The 17,543-nt window shown below is 50.7% G+C and overlaps 1 protein-coding gene across 9 annotated transcripts in view; it reads left to right on the top strand.

Moving 5' to 3' along the window:
• The window catches only part of LOC139771003 (protein tramtrack, beta isoform-like), a 62,180-nt gene that overhangs the window by 13,291 nt on the left and 31,346 nt on the right, over window positions 1-17,543 (top strand). For 2 of the 9 annotated variants that reach the window (XM_071703402.1, XM_071703403.1), the window contains exon 1: window positions 4,185-4,940. The exons of 1 other annotated variant lie outside the window; for it this stretch is intronic. The gene's annotated coding sequence lies outside the window, so the exon portion shown is untranslated. Of the gene's footprint in view, window positions 1-2,253; window positions 2,794-4,184; window positions 4,941-5,550; window positions 5,728-6,198; window positions 6,680-17,543 lie in introns of those variants that run through there. 6 more of the 9 variants (XM_071703397.1, XM_071703404.1, XM_071703395.1 and 3 more) reach the window with 6 other exon arrangements.

Raw genomic sequence — 17,543 nt, 5'->3', positions numbered from 1 at the left:
CAACTATTAAGAGTCATCTTTAACCCTTTGTTGAAATTATTCCGTTGAACATATTTTGAATTTTAGTATATGGGAGTATTTAGGGTTGCTAATTGCAAATTTCAAAATTAAATTTAATAAATCAAAATGGCAGTCAAATTGAAAAAAAAAATTAACTCTGGCTTTTTGCGTATAAAATTTTATACGTAAAAGTCTTTTAGGCTTCTGGACAGCGATCACGTAACTTATTTCTCGTAGGGCGGATACGTGAAAAATTTCATGTAACTATCTCTTTCTATTGGTGCTGAATAGAAAGAGATAGTCACATGAAATTTATCACTTTTCACGTTTTCGCTCTAGGGATAAAGTTACATGATCGCTACCCTGATTTTAAATGTATTTACAGTCAAAATTTGCAAAGTGTCAAATTCCGATTGTAATAAAATTTTATTTTAGAAGTGATAGATGAAATTAGAAGTTATCAGTAGGACCAAAAAGCGGAAAAATAATTACATAAATTATGTTATTCATGTACATATACAAGTCTTAGGAATATAACGATACGAAATATATTACACAAACCAATTATGAAATACGTACATAGAAAAACTGCGAAGAAATATAGGTCTTCTCATATACGGACACTATAACAAAGGGTTAAGAGGGGCAGAGACGAGATAAGAACCTTCGGATAAGATTTCCGATACTGTAGGCGAATTCGAGATATGAATGAAATTAGAAGAGAAGCGTAAAACATTTTGTATATTTATCGCGGATCACAAGAATCAACTAATCTATCCTCCAGAATAAATCGATCGTGTTTTTCGCACGCCAGTCAGAAACGCGCGTTTCGAAGTACGAAAGGATTGTTCCGTCCACATAACGGGGAGCCGCGCTAGAAGGCAAGGAGCCGAGCAAGACAAGACGAGACAAGGCCTGGCCAAGACGCGAGAGAAGGCTTGGCTCTCTCTCTCTCTTTCTCTTTCTCTCTCTTTCTCTTTCTCTCTCTTTCTCTTTCTCTCTCTTTCTCTTTCTTCCGAGTTCGAGGCGAAGTCGCGTCGGCAGTCGCCACGGCCGTTTCTCAACCCTTTCGCGGTTACGTCACGTTAAAAAAGCTATTTGGGGTCAACACCCCGCGCTGCAGCGACACGTGTAGTACTCCTTGGATCCCTCCGTTCCCCCCGCCGCCCCGCGACGGCCCTCCACCCCGCGGTAACGCGAAGACAGCCCTCTCGCCCTCCTTCTCCTCCGCGCGCGCAAGCAATGACGCCATTGCTGTCACCTCCCTTCCCTCCCTTCGTCTTGCTCGCCTACTCTAAGTGTTCCTTCTACTCTCGCTGAGGTTTCTAAGCTTCCTAGACGCGCCAGGGCCAGGATCCCGGGATTTCTAGACGGGCGCGCGAAGCACCGGGCGCCAAAGATTGCCGATAGGGTTGTTGCCAAACTCTATAATAAAACATGTTATATACTTTTGTCATTAAAAATTCTTCATTATAAATATATACACATACATACATATACACATACATAAAAGAAAAACATGTATATTTTGTACGAGGGAAATGGAGAAACTGTGTCAAATCGTATAATGTCGAAACATTAACCCTCAAGGAAAAATAATCATAATGACCAGGTTTCTGCAATACACAGCAAGCTTTCTTGCGACACAGAGGAAACGTTAGTCGGAGGGAGAGAGCGGATTATTGGGAAGGGATAAGACGGAGAGACGGGGGAAAGGCAAAGCAGCCCCGAGCGATACAGCCCTGGCCGTGGGCGCAACGAAAGAGTGGTAGGAGAGTCCAGCCGAGTTTCTCGAGGAACGAGCGAATGAGCGCGCACGCTCCGAGCTAGAACTAGCTAGACTCTCGCTAGAGCGGAGCCAAGGACACTAGGCGATCAGCAACAGTAGTCGCAAGAATCAAACGACAGTGGCGGCAGCGGCGGCGGCGGCGGCGGCGTCGGAGATGGTGGTGACTCCCCTTCACCCCGACCCACGCCGTCTGCACGCTCGTTTACCCTCAACCCCCCCCCCTCCTGCCCCTCGATATTACCGTCGTCATCCTCAACCCCCTCCACATCACCGCCGTCGCCGCCACCGCCGCCGCCACCGCCGCTGCCCCGAGAGTCTCTCTCCGCAGCTTCCCCTTCCAGGCACTTTTTTTTGTCCGACTATACGCCACTCTCGTGTCCATCGCGACAAGGCGGCCGCTTCGGTGCCTTTTTATCAGTCGACCGAAAAGATCTCGCCGAGGATTCTGCCCCGTCGTACCGCGCCCCACGATCATTTGAGAACAGAGTACGCGAGAAGGAGAGAGAGAGCAACCCTCGAACATGCCGCGATAATACAAATATATAAATACATTGCATGTATGTATGTACGTATATCGCGCCAGAGCCAGAGCTCCCCTTTGCGCTCGTCTGGCCGCGCGAAACGGCGCGGGCGTCCCGTTAAACGCGACTGCCGAGGGGGTAGAGGGGCGGAACGAAGGAGATAAAGGGGAGGGCAAGCGAGAGAGAGAGAAAGAGAGGACAGAAGTACAGTCGCCGAGTGCGGGCGATATGAAGTCGCGGCAACGTCAGCGCATTTGCGACGCGAGGCACTCGTGTCGGGGTGAGCGTGTCGCAGTCCTGTTGCCAGCGTAGCAATTCCGCCGACGGGACGACGCGGGAACCACCCAGGATTACTCGGTCGTGTTTTCGAACGGAACGTTCGACTTTGCGAGATTCGGACGGGTGAAGAGGAACATTTTGGGAGCGAAGCGTCATCAGCGAGCAACTTCAGGGACTTGCTGCTGGACACGCAACAGTGGTCGGGTAGGTTGGCGCACAACTTGAGGTTCCGTTGCGAAGCGACCTCGTGGCGGCGGCGAAGGCGGCGGTGGCGATAGCGAGAGAGAGAGAGAGAGAGAAAGAGAGAAAGAGAGAGATGAACGCGGTTCGCCGCCGCCGCCGCCGCCGCCTGGCGGAAAAAAGTGCGCAGGCGCGCGAATCGGCGCTCACGCTACTAACCCGCGACGACACCACCGCACACCTTCCCTTCTCTCCCCCCTTCCACCCCTCGTCCGCGTTCCGCGCTCCGCGAATTTCCTGTCCCGCGGCCAGGGGAGGAGATGGCGGGAGAGTATCACCTCCTCGCATCCCTCTCCACGTGCATCCCTGCGACGTTCGAGGCCGGTCCATCCCCACCCCTCTTCCACCGCGCAGGAAAGGACTTTGGTCTCGGTTTCTCTTCGTCCTCCGCCTTGACCCTCGCCCCATACCCACCCGAAATGGTCAGCAACTTTCGCGACGGTGAGGATGAAGTTTCTCGGTAACCGAGCCGACCCGACGATAACTCGACACGCGGCGGGAGTCGACTTCAAGGTCGAAGGGTAGTCTAGGAAATTAGGGAGAATTGGCCCTGCTAAATTAAGTTACAACGGTATTGTTCGCGCGAGATGGCTTGATATTCGCGCACCGATCTATCAACCCTTTCTACACGGTCTCTTTGACGAGAGTCATGCGGGATTGTGCGCAGCGTCTATACTTCTTGAGAAGCGGTACTCATGGTCGGGGGAACGAAGGGCGGAGGGTGCGTTCGAAAAAAAGAAGCCCGTGATACAAGGGCGTCATGGGGGCGGGTGAGGCGAGCGGCCGTCTCTCTCCGGGTCTGAGAGCGTGAGAACAAAGGGGCGAAAGCAAGTGCCCTTTTTCGAGGGTGATCGAGGGTGAGGGCCAAAAGTAGAACGGACAGGAGCGAGACGCGGTTTCTCGAGTCTGTCGGCCGGGCGTCGAACGAGGACAACGCGACGTGCAATAAGAACGCGAGAGGGAATACGAGAGAGGCGTCCGTTCCTTGCGGGGGCTAACGCGAGGAAGAAGCAACACATGGGGCGGGTGAAGCGAGGGATAGGGGGGGAAGTTTCACATTCGCGACGGAGAGAGGCGAGAGAGGCGCGTCGTCGTCGCGCTCGGGATTACGCGAGGGACGGAGACGGGACGAGGAGAGAGAGTGAGAAAGAGGAGAGACGAGCGATGGCGAGGAGGACGGCGCGGGCGCGCGAGCGAGCCGGGGGTGCGCGGGGAGCGCGCTGCGTAGGGTGCGGGGGTGGGGGAGCGAGCGAGAGGCCTCGCCAGGGTAGAGAGCGCGAGAGGGTGTAGTGGGGGAGCTCTGCGGCGGCGGCTCGTTTCGTTCCGTTCCGTCGCGTTGCGTCGCGTCGCGTCGCGTCTCTAGGTGGCGGGCGCGGTGGTGGTAGAAGTTTTGCGCTTTTGCGGGAGGTTGCGAAGCGAAGCGCGCGACGGCCCGACTCCTCGACTTCGGACCTCGGTTCGGCTCGACTCGACTCGGCCGTCGTCGGCGGCTCACGGTGGTTCGTTCGGTTGAACGAGGGCGCGCGAGCGACCAGCGAGCTAAGGCGAACGTATACATTCGTTCGTTCGTTTCGTTCGGTTCGGACGGGTGTGTGTCGCGCGGTTTGCGGCGCGGCACCGACGACGGTGAAGGGTACCGCGAGTGGAAGACACGTCCGTGGCTGGCTGGTCGGGCTAGGCGGGCGTAGGCGAGGTTCCGTGACGGCCGTTCGGTGGCGCAGCAGAAATTCCCCGACACTGCTCTGGCGCGCGGGTTGGTCGGGTTGGTCACACGGCGTTGGTGTGCGTGCGCTTGCCGTCTCGCTCTCGCGCACGACGTCCGTCCGGCGTGTGTGCGTGGCTCGCGCGGCGTATATACGTGTTTACGTGTATATACACATACGTGCGGCTCGGCCCCGTGCGCGCGGTACGTATCTGCCCCGAGAGAGTCCGTCCGCGCCTCGACTTGCTGACATGGCGTCCTAGTGCTGCGCACGGGCGAAGTTGCACGTCCTTACGCGCGCGCCACGGAAACGGATCTTCGCTCCCTCGTCTCTCAACTCCGTGCGTGGCCGTCGTCGTCGTCGTCGTCGTCGTTGTCGTTATCCTCGTCGAACAGCGAGGATGCCAAGGTAAGTGGCGAGTGGTGCGCGTCGCGTGACGCGAGCATCTAACGATAACTAACCAGGCGGTACGTCCAATTTTTGACGAGCGCCTACTCTCGTCGTCGTCGTCGTCGTCGTCGCTCTCCTCCTCGTGGTCGTGTCGCGTTGTGTCGTCGCGTCTATCTCGCTGGTTCTTCTCGTCACTCGACAGCAGCGACGAGGAGAGGAAGAAACCGGAGGTGTGCCCGTGCGACTCGGACTCTGTCGTCGGTCAGGACCGGGGCGCGGTGCAGCGCGGTGTCGATAAGCTCGAGAAAAATATTGCGACGGGGCGCTCGCGAAACGAGACGGGACGACGGGACCGTCGGCAGGGTCGTTGCCATCGCGCGGGCCACCCTCGCGAATCGATATCGCCCAGCGCGACCAGACGATCTTTTTCTCATTTCCTCCCTCGCGCGACACGTATACACCTCTACGCGCGCCCCCTCCCTCCCCCGCGTCACCCTCTCGTCGTCGCTTTCATGCCATTCTCTCCCTCTTCGCACCCTCCCTCCGTTCCCGCACATTTGACCCTTGTACCCATCTCGGTTTTTCATTTTCTTCCACCTCGGCTGGGTGCCGCTCGGTGTGGCGCGTTCGTGCGCTCAGCCCCGCGAGTCGCCGCGCCGCGAGTGTATGTCTGCGCTCGCGCGCGTGTCTGTGTTTACGTATGCGTGTATGTACGCCGAGCGCTAACGCGCGCGCGCGCGCGCGCTCCTACGTGGCTGCGTCGGAAGGGTTAACAGCGGCGAATCGGCGGGGCAGAACGGAAGAGGTTAGTTTCGAGGTAGTTTCTTTTCCACGAAGCGAAACCGCGGACGTAGAAAGAACTCTCTCTCTCCGTCTCTCTTTCTCCCACCCTGCTACCCTTAAGGAGGAAAGAGACGGAGAGCGCGGACCGAGAGGGTACTACGTGGCTTATCGGCGCATCGACGGGCGGCGTGCTTCTCGACGTGGATTTTTCGCTCGGGAGAGGGTTGCGTAAATCCCTCTCCCCTCTCCGCTTCTCCTGCCCCTCTCCCCCACCCTCCCCCGACGTGCCACTCTACCCTACCCTCCCATTACCGTCCCCTCGCCCGCCGCCGCTTCCCCGACGTGTCGCGCGGTCGGCTACGGCGCTGCCCATAGGCGCCGATACGCCCCGGGGTGTCGAGGCCGACTTCAGCCCGCTCGGTGGAGCTCGGTCGTTTTCGGCCGTGTTCGTCCGTCAGTCAGTCCGTCCGTCCGTCCGTCCGCCGGGCATCCTCCCCCTCGCCAGTCGTCAGTTGCGCTCATTGAAGCCGCGTGCGTGCGTGCGTGTACCTCGCGCTACTCCCGTTCAGTTTTTTTCCTACCTCGCGACCGCCGATCCTCGGCTCCCGGATTTCTCCTCGTTCCCTTGTTCGCGGCCCTAATAGCCCGGACGACGCGATAACAGGTGAGGCCTCGGGGCGACCACGACGCGATTCTCAGTCTCCGGAGCACGTGTCTCTTTGGCGCTCCGCGCTCCTCTTCTTCTTCGAAGAGGGGAGTCGAGGGGAGAGGAGCGAACGGACGGTTGATGCTGCGTCGCGCCGGGTAATTAAGTCGATCGACGCAACTTTGTGGTGTGATAACAAGAATTGTGCAACCTGTGTGCGTCCCCTCCCCCCCCCGCGCGCGCGCGCGCCCCCCTTTTCGAGAAGGAGGCACTGGCGGTGGATGCGCGACGTGTTCGTGAGTCACGTCGGGGTGCTGCCGGTGTGTGGGTGAGTTTTTTTGTACTTCGTATGCTTGAGTGCGTGCGTGCGTGCGTGCGTGCGCGTAAACCGCGCAGTGCCGTGTCTCCCGTGATGGTTTTCCCGGCGGATTTTTGCGAGCGGGAGAAAAAATTACGTCGGTTACGTTCGTGATGCGCAGAAGGAAAAAAACAAATGTGTGAGTCAGGAGAGAGCGAGACCGTTCCTCCGGGGTGAACTGCATGTGGGAGAAATTGTCACGATATTTCTTTATTTTGGAAACCGTCCTTATCTACTCTGATAAACGTGCACACGCGCCCACGTAGTGCTCCAATTGTCTTAATCTCCGGAGCCGAAATTTCACGGTGATAAATGAAGCGGTTTGCCGCGGGGCTCGTCGTTCTATCCTCGAGTTATCTCGATATACGGTTAACGGGGGGGGATTCGTGTTATCTTGGAAGATATAGGCGCGCACTCGAGCTCTCGGGTTGGACTTGGCTCCGCGTTTCGCAACACCGGCACCCAAGGGCCTTCACACGAGATTTCGAGTGTTTATTCCACGCACGAGGTGTCAAGGAGCTCTATCGCCACGCCTCTCTATGGGAGAAGCGCCCGATAATGACACCCCGTATATAGTTACGTAAACACCGTTTCCTTTGGAATTTTTTTTCAATCACGGATACATCCGAGAATATCTGAAATCTTTTTAATTGAAAATTAAAGGGTTTGTGCGAAAGGGTTTGCGATTAAATATTCCATTGTATAGAAATCGATCGGTACATGTGGAAAATACGTTGCATTTCTTCCTAACTTCATGACCCATGATACTAGCATTCTAAAAGTTATCGAATTATTTCCTTGGATGGTTTTTGAAAGCTGACAAATGGAATTTTTTCTCAGAATTTTTTTTACGAATGTTTCTTATAATGATTCGTTTTCGTTTAATATATCACTCACTCCTCTGGTTATCGAGAGAGACCGAAAAAAAAAGGTCATCCGAGATATCCTTTCGATCGTACCCTCGCCCGTTTTCAAGGACTCGAGTGTCTCGACTTCATAAAAAGTGCCGTAGATTTGAAAAGCATCGGAGTGAAGAGCGGGCTTAGGGGGGGGGACGGAGGGGGTAAGGAGGAGGGTGGAGGGCGCGGAGGGCTGCGGTACACGCGGGCGACAAGTGCGTGCACGCAACGAAGCGTCGACACGTCGACCGTACCCACGTGCGTTCCGATGAGAATTTACATGCGACTTCCTGCGGGCTCTCGCTCGCCCTCCCTCCTGATTAAGAGTAGCGTGACGATTTTATCGCGGTACCCGCGAGGGGTTGAAGCGGCGCCAATTATGGTGGCGATGATGATGATGATGATGATGGTAGTATGGCCACGACGAAGGGAGAACGTAGATAAACAGTGCCCAGGGTTAATATATACGTTACGCATCGAATACGACGATTTTTCAATCTTAAGCGAGGATTCCGAACTTCCTCTGTTAATACGTTTTTATATCTTCTCGGCGTTTCCTGGAATCTCCGTTCACGCCTCGAATCTCGGATTTTCCCAGGTGTGTCTAATCTCCCCTCCAGAATTCCTGCCAGTTTCTCCCCTTGTGAATCTTTTACTATCTGACATTTCGTCCCTTTTGATCGTTCGAATGGAAAATTTTTCCAACTTTTCGACTTTTGGCCTTTTATACCGTACCTTCCGCATTATCTGATTATTTTCTCCGCGTTATTCTCTTTGAATAATGCAGAGTTTGGAATAGAGGAGAAAAAAAGCCCGGGGGTGTTCCCTGAACCGAGAAAAGGGGTTTCCGTGTATCGCGACTATAAAACGATGGGGGTTTCCTTTTTCCTGTTCTTCCACGGTGTACTGAAATCATGGCATTGCGCGTTTCTCTCTCTCTCTCTCTCTCTCCGTCGTTCCTGTTTCCTTTTGCTAATTAATGTACATTCAGTCGTATTTGAACCGTGTCCAAAATCCATATCATCGAACTCATTATCGCGCGGTAAGCTTTATCTCAAAACTAATTCCTCGTACGTCACGCGAACTTATACAGGGTGTTACGAGCTGTTTCTACCTTGTACCACATACGATTTTCTTAATTCAAATGTAATTGTGTCTCGCCAAAAGTGCCGTCCATTTAATTCCGATCGCGTTTTATCATGGTCATGGAATTTTTTTTTTATGATTAGCTCTCTCGTCTCGTAAGTAAACGACGTAGAAGACAAGCGGTTTACGAAATTTGCCTATGTAATGGTGACAACTGGCGTATCTACTTCCCTTCCCTTATCCCCTTTTCGTTTATTACGTGTGTCGATTTACAAGTCGCGATCGTCAGGATATATCCGTTACAAGGAATGTCGAGACTCGGACAGCGGTTTGCACTCTTGCCAACTCGTTTGAGGTTTTGATTTTCAGGAAGATAGGGTAAATTGCGTGCGTTCGTGCACTGCAAGCGCGATTACGGCCGGTAAGAAGAGATATCCCGGACTATTGTCTGTTATCGTGTCCTTTCGTATAATTAAGAGTTGATTTAATTTTGGATATTTCCCAAGTAGAAGCACGATGTTATTTCTCAGCACGTATATATACATATATGGCGTCTCATTATATATTAATAATTATTAAAAATAACAATGTATTTTTGAGTATATGTATTTATTATACGTACCTACATAGGTAGCTATGATTTTATATTAAATATTATATTAAATAAATCACAAATTAATTTAATGTACGTATAAAATTCAAAAAATGTAAAATAATTAGGCGCGCTTTCTTATTGACGTAGATATTATCGTGCTTGAAAATACTATAATTTTTGGTCGTGATGATCGCTCCAACAGAGTTATTCCGAATCTATGCACTCAGGCTCATGCCTCGTCCCCTTCTGCCCTCTCTAAGCCCTTGATTCAATTAGCCGATCGATTTTTCGAATGACGTCGCTTCGTTTCTTGGACGCGGCCCTCCGGGCGCGTTGTGGAACATTATTCTGCAATTGTCATATTCAGAAGGGTGTCGAATATCCAACAATGATCCCTCTTTCGTTCCCTCTCAACGGCGATGGAGGCTGAAGGTCGTGGTTGGGGAGGGGCGCAAGGATTTATTCGCGGGGATCGCTGTTTCGAGCCGACTCCCTTTGTCCTTGCATTCTCACGTAAGAGAAGAAAAAAAAAGAGAGACTTTGCACTTGGTTGCTGCACTTGCGTGTACACTTGTTCCCGCGATCACGCCGTGCGACTACAAGCCCGAAGTGGATGTCGCGTCCTAGTTACACCTGCTGCGTCTCATTTATGCCTGGCGTATAGGGTCGAAATATCAGGTAGTTGGCAAACTGGGGAAGAAAAGAGGGATTGTTGCCGAGCAGTCACGATAGAATGCAAAATTTTTGCGTTTTCAAACGAGCAGGGTGAAATACGAGATGAAATACAATCGACGGGGCAGCTTTCCAGAGGTTTTTGCCGGAAACCGAAACGGAAAGAAAGATTATAGGCGAAAATAAGGGTTTTGCTTATCCCTAACGGACGGTCTCCGCAAATACGTAGGAGAACGTTCCCGGCTCTTGTTATTCCGAGAAGGAGGAGTCTCAGGATATACCCGTCCTCAGAGAATTTTCTTGGAATATTCATAGGATTCTTGTTTCCTCGCTCATAGGAATAGCAGTCAGAGCATATGTAATATTTTATATACGCTTTCGAAACCTTTCGAAGATTTCGTAGAAAAGCGCGAAGCTTCGGAGAAATAATTTTTAATAAGTGAAAATTTAACCGTTTATGAAACACAAATTATAGAAATATGACTTCTACAATCGGGCTGGATCTTAGTGCCTGATAACATTTTTGCGTATACATCTTATAAAACAGTTTTTAAATATTTCTAAAACATTTTTACTTTTTCAATGAATGAAAGTATCTATATACTTAAAATATTCTAAAAAATTATTTTTTAAAGATATCGGTAGAGAACGTTTGCAGGATGTTTTCTGTATTATTATTAGGGCGAAATTCTCAGAATGGTTAGAAAATATTCTCAGGACACGGTTTACGGATCGTTGGCTTTACGGACTTAATGACTAATTCGGCGGTGTCACGTCGGATTGTCCCCGCGTCACAAATCGAAGGTTTCAACGTTGCGTTCCACCGATTTCCTACGCAATTTCTCGTTCCCATAGAGCGATTCGATCCATGCACCGTTGCCCACCCCAACTCTCGACCGCCCCCTTGTTTTTTTGTACCTCGCGGAGCCCTCGTCACATCCCCGAGGTTCTTTTATTTTTTTGTCCGGCCGTCGGTGTCCCGTCCTCGTGCAACATTCAGTCACCGGAACCGCGACATCCTTTCGCGGATCGCCCGCGTTTCTTGCGATCCTTTTTTTCCCTCCCCTTGACGCGCGCGCGCGCGCGCGCGCACCGTCCATTGAGGTCGAGCGTCACGCACGACGACGTCGCGAGCGGCGTGAGGAAAACTCGGTAAAACTCCTTCGTTTTTCCCCACGATCGCTTCAATTAATCCCACGTCATCCTTAGACATTATTGTGTGTTTTGCGCGGTTATCGAGGTTTCGATCAATTCGATTCAAAAAGAGTGCTGGACGTTAAGTTACTTTGTGTCGATTACACGAGTACAAAACGAGAGTAAGAAATACGATGTAGGAAATGGCTGCGAGCACGTTCGTACAGGCTTCGTGAAATTTTTGCGACGCTGAAAAAAATTTTTGCGGGATGGGCGCCAATGCGCGCGGCGAGGTCGAGCGTCGTCATCGCCGTCGCCGGGAGGGTGGCGAGAGAGCGAGAGGGACATCGGAGAGGGCTGGGAGATGTAGGACTGCCGGAGGCCCGGGGGGGAAAGCGGGATGCGGAGCCACAAAGATGGCCGCTCGGCGGCGAGCGCGCATGAGGGGTCGACTCGGCGAGGGATTCTTAAACGCGGCGTGTGTCGGCGGCGGGGATTAAATCTTTCTCGTTCGATATTTATGCAAACGAACAACTAAAAGCAATAAATAATACTACTCGTAAAGCGTGTCTGGAAATCGGACGACGATAATTGCGACTCGTCCTAACTGGACTAACTTCAGGTTAATCCCGGGCGTGCGCGAGCGTGCGAATCGGGAGTATCGCGCCGCTTCTCTTCGCGAAGCTTCGAAAATGTGGGACACGGCTGTGTGCTCGGCGCGGCGGCGGCCAGCAGGGCCCGCGGCTCCCCCCGCGCGTCGCAAAATTCTCCGTTAACTCCGCCGTACCTGGTGGCACGCCGCGGCTAACGGAATGAGCAGTACCTGCGCTCACTGACGGCGCTTCCAAACACACACACACACACACACAACACACAAACATACATTCACATACACACTGGCTCGCGAGCCACATATAGGGTGTACCGGGAAACCCCACCCGCCCGCACGGCTGTGTACCCGAAGCGACACTTCGTCACCGTAAACTTCATCACGCGCCTACAGAACATTCCCGCTAGCCAAGATAAAGAACGTTTCCTCATAGCTTCTCAACGTTAATTGTCTTTGCAAATAGTGCAGCTGTGGTTATTCGGTTAAGGTCGTGCGGCGAGAAATAATTTAATTCAACTCGACGAAAGCTTCCTACATTACTAATTGCTTCTGCGGAATGTTTTCCGATATTCTCGATTACCCGTCCGTTGTAGGAGTTTGTGCGGACACCTCGTATGCGTGAATTCGTGACGCACGCAGGCGTGTGCGTCAAAGAATGTGTAAGCCCGTCGTTCCAAGCGCATCCTGGCACTCCCCCAGTGGGTGGAGGTGGCTACAGGGAACAGATACCGAGTGCGTTCGTCCTCCTCGAATTATTATTATCGCAGTCCCACGGGAAGGAGAGAAGAAGCGATCGTGTCAAGTATCTTCGTCGCGATTAAAATATCGTTAACAAAATAATGATAATACAAAGATATATAATATTAGAGAGGAATTTCTTATATCTATCAGGGAGAAAAAGAGATGTATTTAATTTATAAGAATATGGACTTGGCGATTTGCAAAGAAATAGCACGATCGCGTCGACGAAAGAGTCGTTGCGGCATTCGTGCGCTATCGCATAATTGCTAATTAACGATGTAATCGCGCCGCTTGCGGCCTTGTGTTTTCCTTGCCCTGATTATTGTAGTCACACGAGGTGGAAGATATCCGAAAGACTTCGCGCCAGAAGCTGGGATCCGAGCCAGCCCTCCGGCGTATCGCGAAGTTTAATCTTTGCGCGTCGATTTTTATATTTGAAGTTACGATAGAAAAATTTCTCGGTAACGTCGCATATCGAACGGCGAGATGTAGGGTGCATGAATATGAATCGGTGAGCCCTGCTCTTCAATTTTCGTCGTCGGGGGAACATTCTGCATCCGCGTTCGACCCATCTCTCTCCCCTCTTTCTCTCTTTTTCTTTCGATTTCGACCTCGATCCTGTCGTCGAAATACGGCCAATCGATGCAGCCAACCCCCTATTTGTAGGACGAGCGCGTCACCTCCGAATGCGCGTCCTCGCCGCGCGATTTTCTCTCCCCCTTCCCTCCCGCCGCGTCCGCTTCTCCTTCTGCTCCTTATCCTCCTCCCCTGCCACCCCCCCCCAATCCCCCCGTGCCCCTTTCGCGCCTAGCGCGAAGTAGCGCGAAGGCGACGAGATCGCGGCTGCGAGTCACGTAAATCGCGACTCGAGGAATCGCCGCGGATGTCGCAATCGCGGTAATATTCGCGCCGGTCTTCCTTCCCGCACTCGCGCCTGCGCGGTGGAAAAGACCAGGAGGGGTGGCGACGGGACGGGTACGGGAGAGGGCGGGAGGGAGGAGAGGGCGAAAAGAGAAATAAGAGGCGCGTGTTGCACCGTGACGGAATCCCCGGCACGAGTGATTTCGCCGACCGGACACGTACATCCTTGAGCAGCTGACTCAGCGGAATGTTCCTCTAATCGATCCGTATCTCTCGCCTTCTCGGCAGGAGCGACCGAGATGAAAAAGGAAAGGATTAACAATAAGTGTGGAGAAGAGAAATAAAGACCTGCTACAGAGAGAGAGCGAGCGAGAGAAAAAGGGGAAAAATAGAAGACGTGTTTATTAAGTCGTTCAAGTATTGAGGCCAAGGGGGAAAGGGGGCGGAAAAATGTTCGCCGTGCACGGAAGTGCGGTATTGTTTTGCGAACTTCTAATTTGTAAGAAATATGAATTTATAAGGGCGAAATTTTTATTATGAAACTAAAATAATGTGTGACACTTTATTTGAGGACAATTTATAATATAGAATTAAAGAGAATAAAAAAGAGGAAGGGAAAACGAGGAGGAGCCGCGCGGAACGTGATTTCTCACTACGAACGGCCTGAAGTCAGCCGGCGGCCCGTTTTTGCGGAAACGCGCGGTATTCTCGCAAAGTACGCGGAAGAAGAACGCAGGCGCGAAACGGAGGAAGAGAGAGAAAGAGAGACGCGGCTATTTCGCGCCGGGGACGACCGAGCGCGGCCGAGACCGGCCGAGGCGGATTCCGGGCCTCCGAAACGCGCAGCGGTATTCACGCGGCGCGCCAGAGCGAGTGCGTGTACGCCTCGGCTTGTTTGTCGTTGTTCGTTTTATACCTCGCGCGCGGCGTGACCACTCCGTCGCGCTGATTACGTAACGCGTGGCCATGAGAGCGCCCCGCGTTCGCGCTCGCGAGAATGCAGCCGCGCTCGAGCGTGCGCGCGCGCGCGTTCGTATCGTCGCGCAGGATTGGCGGGATTATCGGTATCTCGCGATATTGTTTACAACAACAAATCGCGGAATGCGCAAGCTCCTAAACTTCCAAGCACCCGGTCTCGGCCGTTAATGCCGTTATCGAATTTAGTAGAGTGTTGATTGTGGATTCCCCATCCGGTTACTCGATACGAAGTAAATTTATAAAATGTGCGGCGTTGAATTTTAGCTTATCCGCCGTTCGGCGTTACATAACGTTTCCTTCGGCCGTCTTGTTGCTATACGACTTTTTTTTTTACCAGTCGACGCTCACCCGCGTGATGATAGATAGGGTTGCGAGGCGCAACAGCTCGACCGGACTACTAGTTGAGAATCGCTGATCTAACGCGACGTGCAGGTTCACTATGCGCGCGTGCATGCGCACGCGTGTAGGCGTGCATGGCGCGCCATGACTTGTAGGATGAGTGTGCAAAGGCGTACGTCTCGTTTAGAAATTAATGTACGGCCAATATTGGGAAGCGAGGACAGCCCGTTTCATCGTGTGATGTAGAATGAATACAGGTGTCCCTAGAAAATGTCAGAAACGAAAACAGTTGGGAGAACGGGGGGAGGGATAAATCTGATAATTATTAGCGTTTCCACTCGAAGAGACGGACTTATACTTGCGAGGATAATCGTTTTTTTTTCTTACTTAATAGAGCTCGCGAGATTAATCAATCAACAACCGCAAATGTAAGATTGTATTGTACGTGTGAAGTAGTATGTCAATTACAGCGTGATTGATATTTACGTCGTTTCAACGCGCGAATTGAAAAATATTTTGCTGGAGCCTTTTGCACTCGAGTTAAAAACGCGCCAAAAAGATAATCTTAAAAATAATTTAGTTTATTGATAAAAAGAAATATATATATATATATATATATATATATATATATTTGACGATCGCATTTGATATATCTGCAATTATAATGCTCGCCGACTCGGATGAAGCAATATCGAATTAATCTTGCGGCATCATCGAATTCATATGCTTTGGATCTGCGCGGGAACGCGCCCGCGCGCGTCGTAAAAGAACAAAAAACAAAGAGGAAAGAGCAGAACGGAAAAGAAAAAGAGAGAGAAACCGGCCGAATATCGCGCGAGTATCGGAGCGGCTAAGTAAACACGAGAGCGAAGAGGAGCATCCGACATTCGGTGCCGGTTTTTATCCGGTGCGCTCTCTGCGTTTCGGGGAACGCAGTTGTGTACACTGTCGTGGTCTTCATTTACGTCTGCCGGCGAGTCCTTCCCTCGTCAGGTACCACCTTGTCGCGAAAATCGAGACACCGATACTCCAACCGCGCCGGTCGTGTCAATAAAGGAGATAATCATGTTTGTCGCGAAAGAAATTCGAAGGGCAAAGTATAATTCTTGAACATACATTTTAATTGTCGTACAACGATGCTTTAGTTTCTAGGAAATAGCACGATATACCTACCGCTTGTAATATCGATGCTTGAAATGCGCTTAAATATTGCGGGGGATTTATTGAAGATTATAGTTTCCAAAGGGGCTTTTATCCAAGCTTATGACACGTAGAATTCGAGCGTGGAATTTAGTTATGTTAACTTCGGCGAGGCTCACCATTGATCGGTGCTCACGGGGTTTATTTCTGTCTCTATATTTCCCTGACAAAGCCAGGTTTCGGATAACACTAAAGTCAATTTGTCGCACGAGTGAACGATACAGAAATACATAACGTAGAAAACTGTCCTGGACAATTTCGACAGCAAAAACTTTAGAAATCAATTCCGACAATTACAAAAATGAAATTAACGAGGATGCAATAATGTGATACATTTATTTGTCCTTTGTAACAAACTGACATATTAATAGATACTGTTAAAATGTAAATTAATACTATTAAAATACTGTTAAAACTATTCCAAAGTAAGAGAGAAAGAGATTGTCGTTTCGATCTGTTAAATATCACGAGCAGGATCGTATTTCTTAGCGCGAGATCCGCATGCTGTGCATTAATTAAACGGAATACAGGTCTACAGGTGTTTCGGAATTATCATTAATTCGATATCGACAATTCTTCGGCGTTCCTTCCCCGCTGCCGGATCTGCAGATGACCACCATTCGCAGCGGCGATGCGAGATCGTCTCGTTACTGCGTTCGGCCGCGTAATCCGATCTCGCCGCGGGCGTTTTCCTGCTTTCGCGAGTTAATTGATACCCCCTCGAATGCCGTAATATAATTCGCGTTCCCCCCCCTCCCCCCCGGTAGAATCGCCGATCCCGATCGTTAAAGATCGATCTCTCGTCTCCTTCTCTCTCTCTCTCTCTCTCGGACGCGCACTGCACCTCGCCTCGCCTCTCGCCATGGTGTCGGCTGCCATTCACCGTGAAAACCGTACGTACACTCGCGCTCTGGTCACCGACAAGGTCGCGCAAGGTCGCGCAACCATCCTGCATCCCATACGCGCATACGCCATATGCAGCTGTGTGCATGCGTGCGTACGTGCGATGCAGGTGGACGATATCGGGACGCGAGGCGATCTCCGGGTAAATAGGAATCTAAAATTGCGTTAACATCACTAAAAAAAAAACGACTCTGCATCGATTCTCAGCTGTACAGTTGAATCAAATATTTATTTCTGATTTCTCGTGGAGAAATAAAATTTTATTATATCGAATAATTGCCGTTTCTCGTTTCGCCGGATCACGAAGGTCCTGTCGATTTATTTCCGCGTCTCGCACGATGCAGTCATCTACATATATGTAGTGTGATTTGCGCGCGAAAGCACCAGCGGGTCCGGGTATCGATCCGAATGCGTAGAAAATGCTATTGATTCCCTCGGCCGACCCGACGACCTCTTCTCTCTCTTCTCTCCATGGCGACGATCCGACTGGAGAGGACCGAGGCTTTCCTCCGTTCTCTTTTGATCCGTTATTTACATCTTGCTATATATATTACGTGTACATGGTTGTGATGCAAATGCCAAAATAAAAATGTACGTCAAATACCATGAAAGATCTTAAAATCTCGTATGATTAATGTCATTATAAAATAGATTCTACCAAAATAAAGTAAATAAAAAATAATTTGTTTTAAATCTTTACGAAAAATACTCAAAAAGAATACTTGTAAGTGTTTAAAAGGGTTACAATACGGTAAAAGTAACATGCATGGTTATCAAATAATGTATATGAAAATAATTAGTCATGGCTTTAGTGAA

This window comes from Temnothorax nylanderi, unplaced genomic scaffold (genome assembly GCF_030848795.1).
Source record: "Temnothorax nylanderi isolate EJ_2023f unplaced genomic scaffold, tnyl_v1.0 TNYL_tig0035_pilon, whole genome shotgun sequence".
In the NCBI taxonomy this organism is placed as follows: Eukaryota; Metazoa; Arthropoda; class Insecta; order Hymenoptera; family Formicidae; genus Temnothorax; species Temnothorax nylanderi.
The sequence above is the reverse complement of the archived record's forward strand: the minus strand, read 5'-3'. Positions and strand labels throughout refer to the sequence as shown.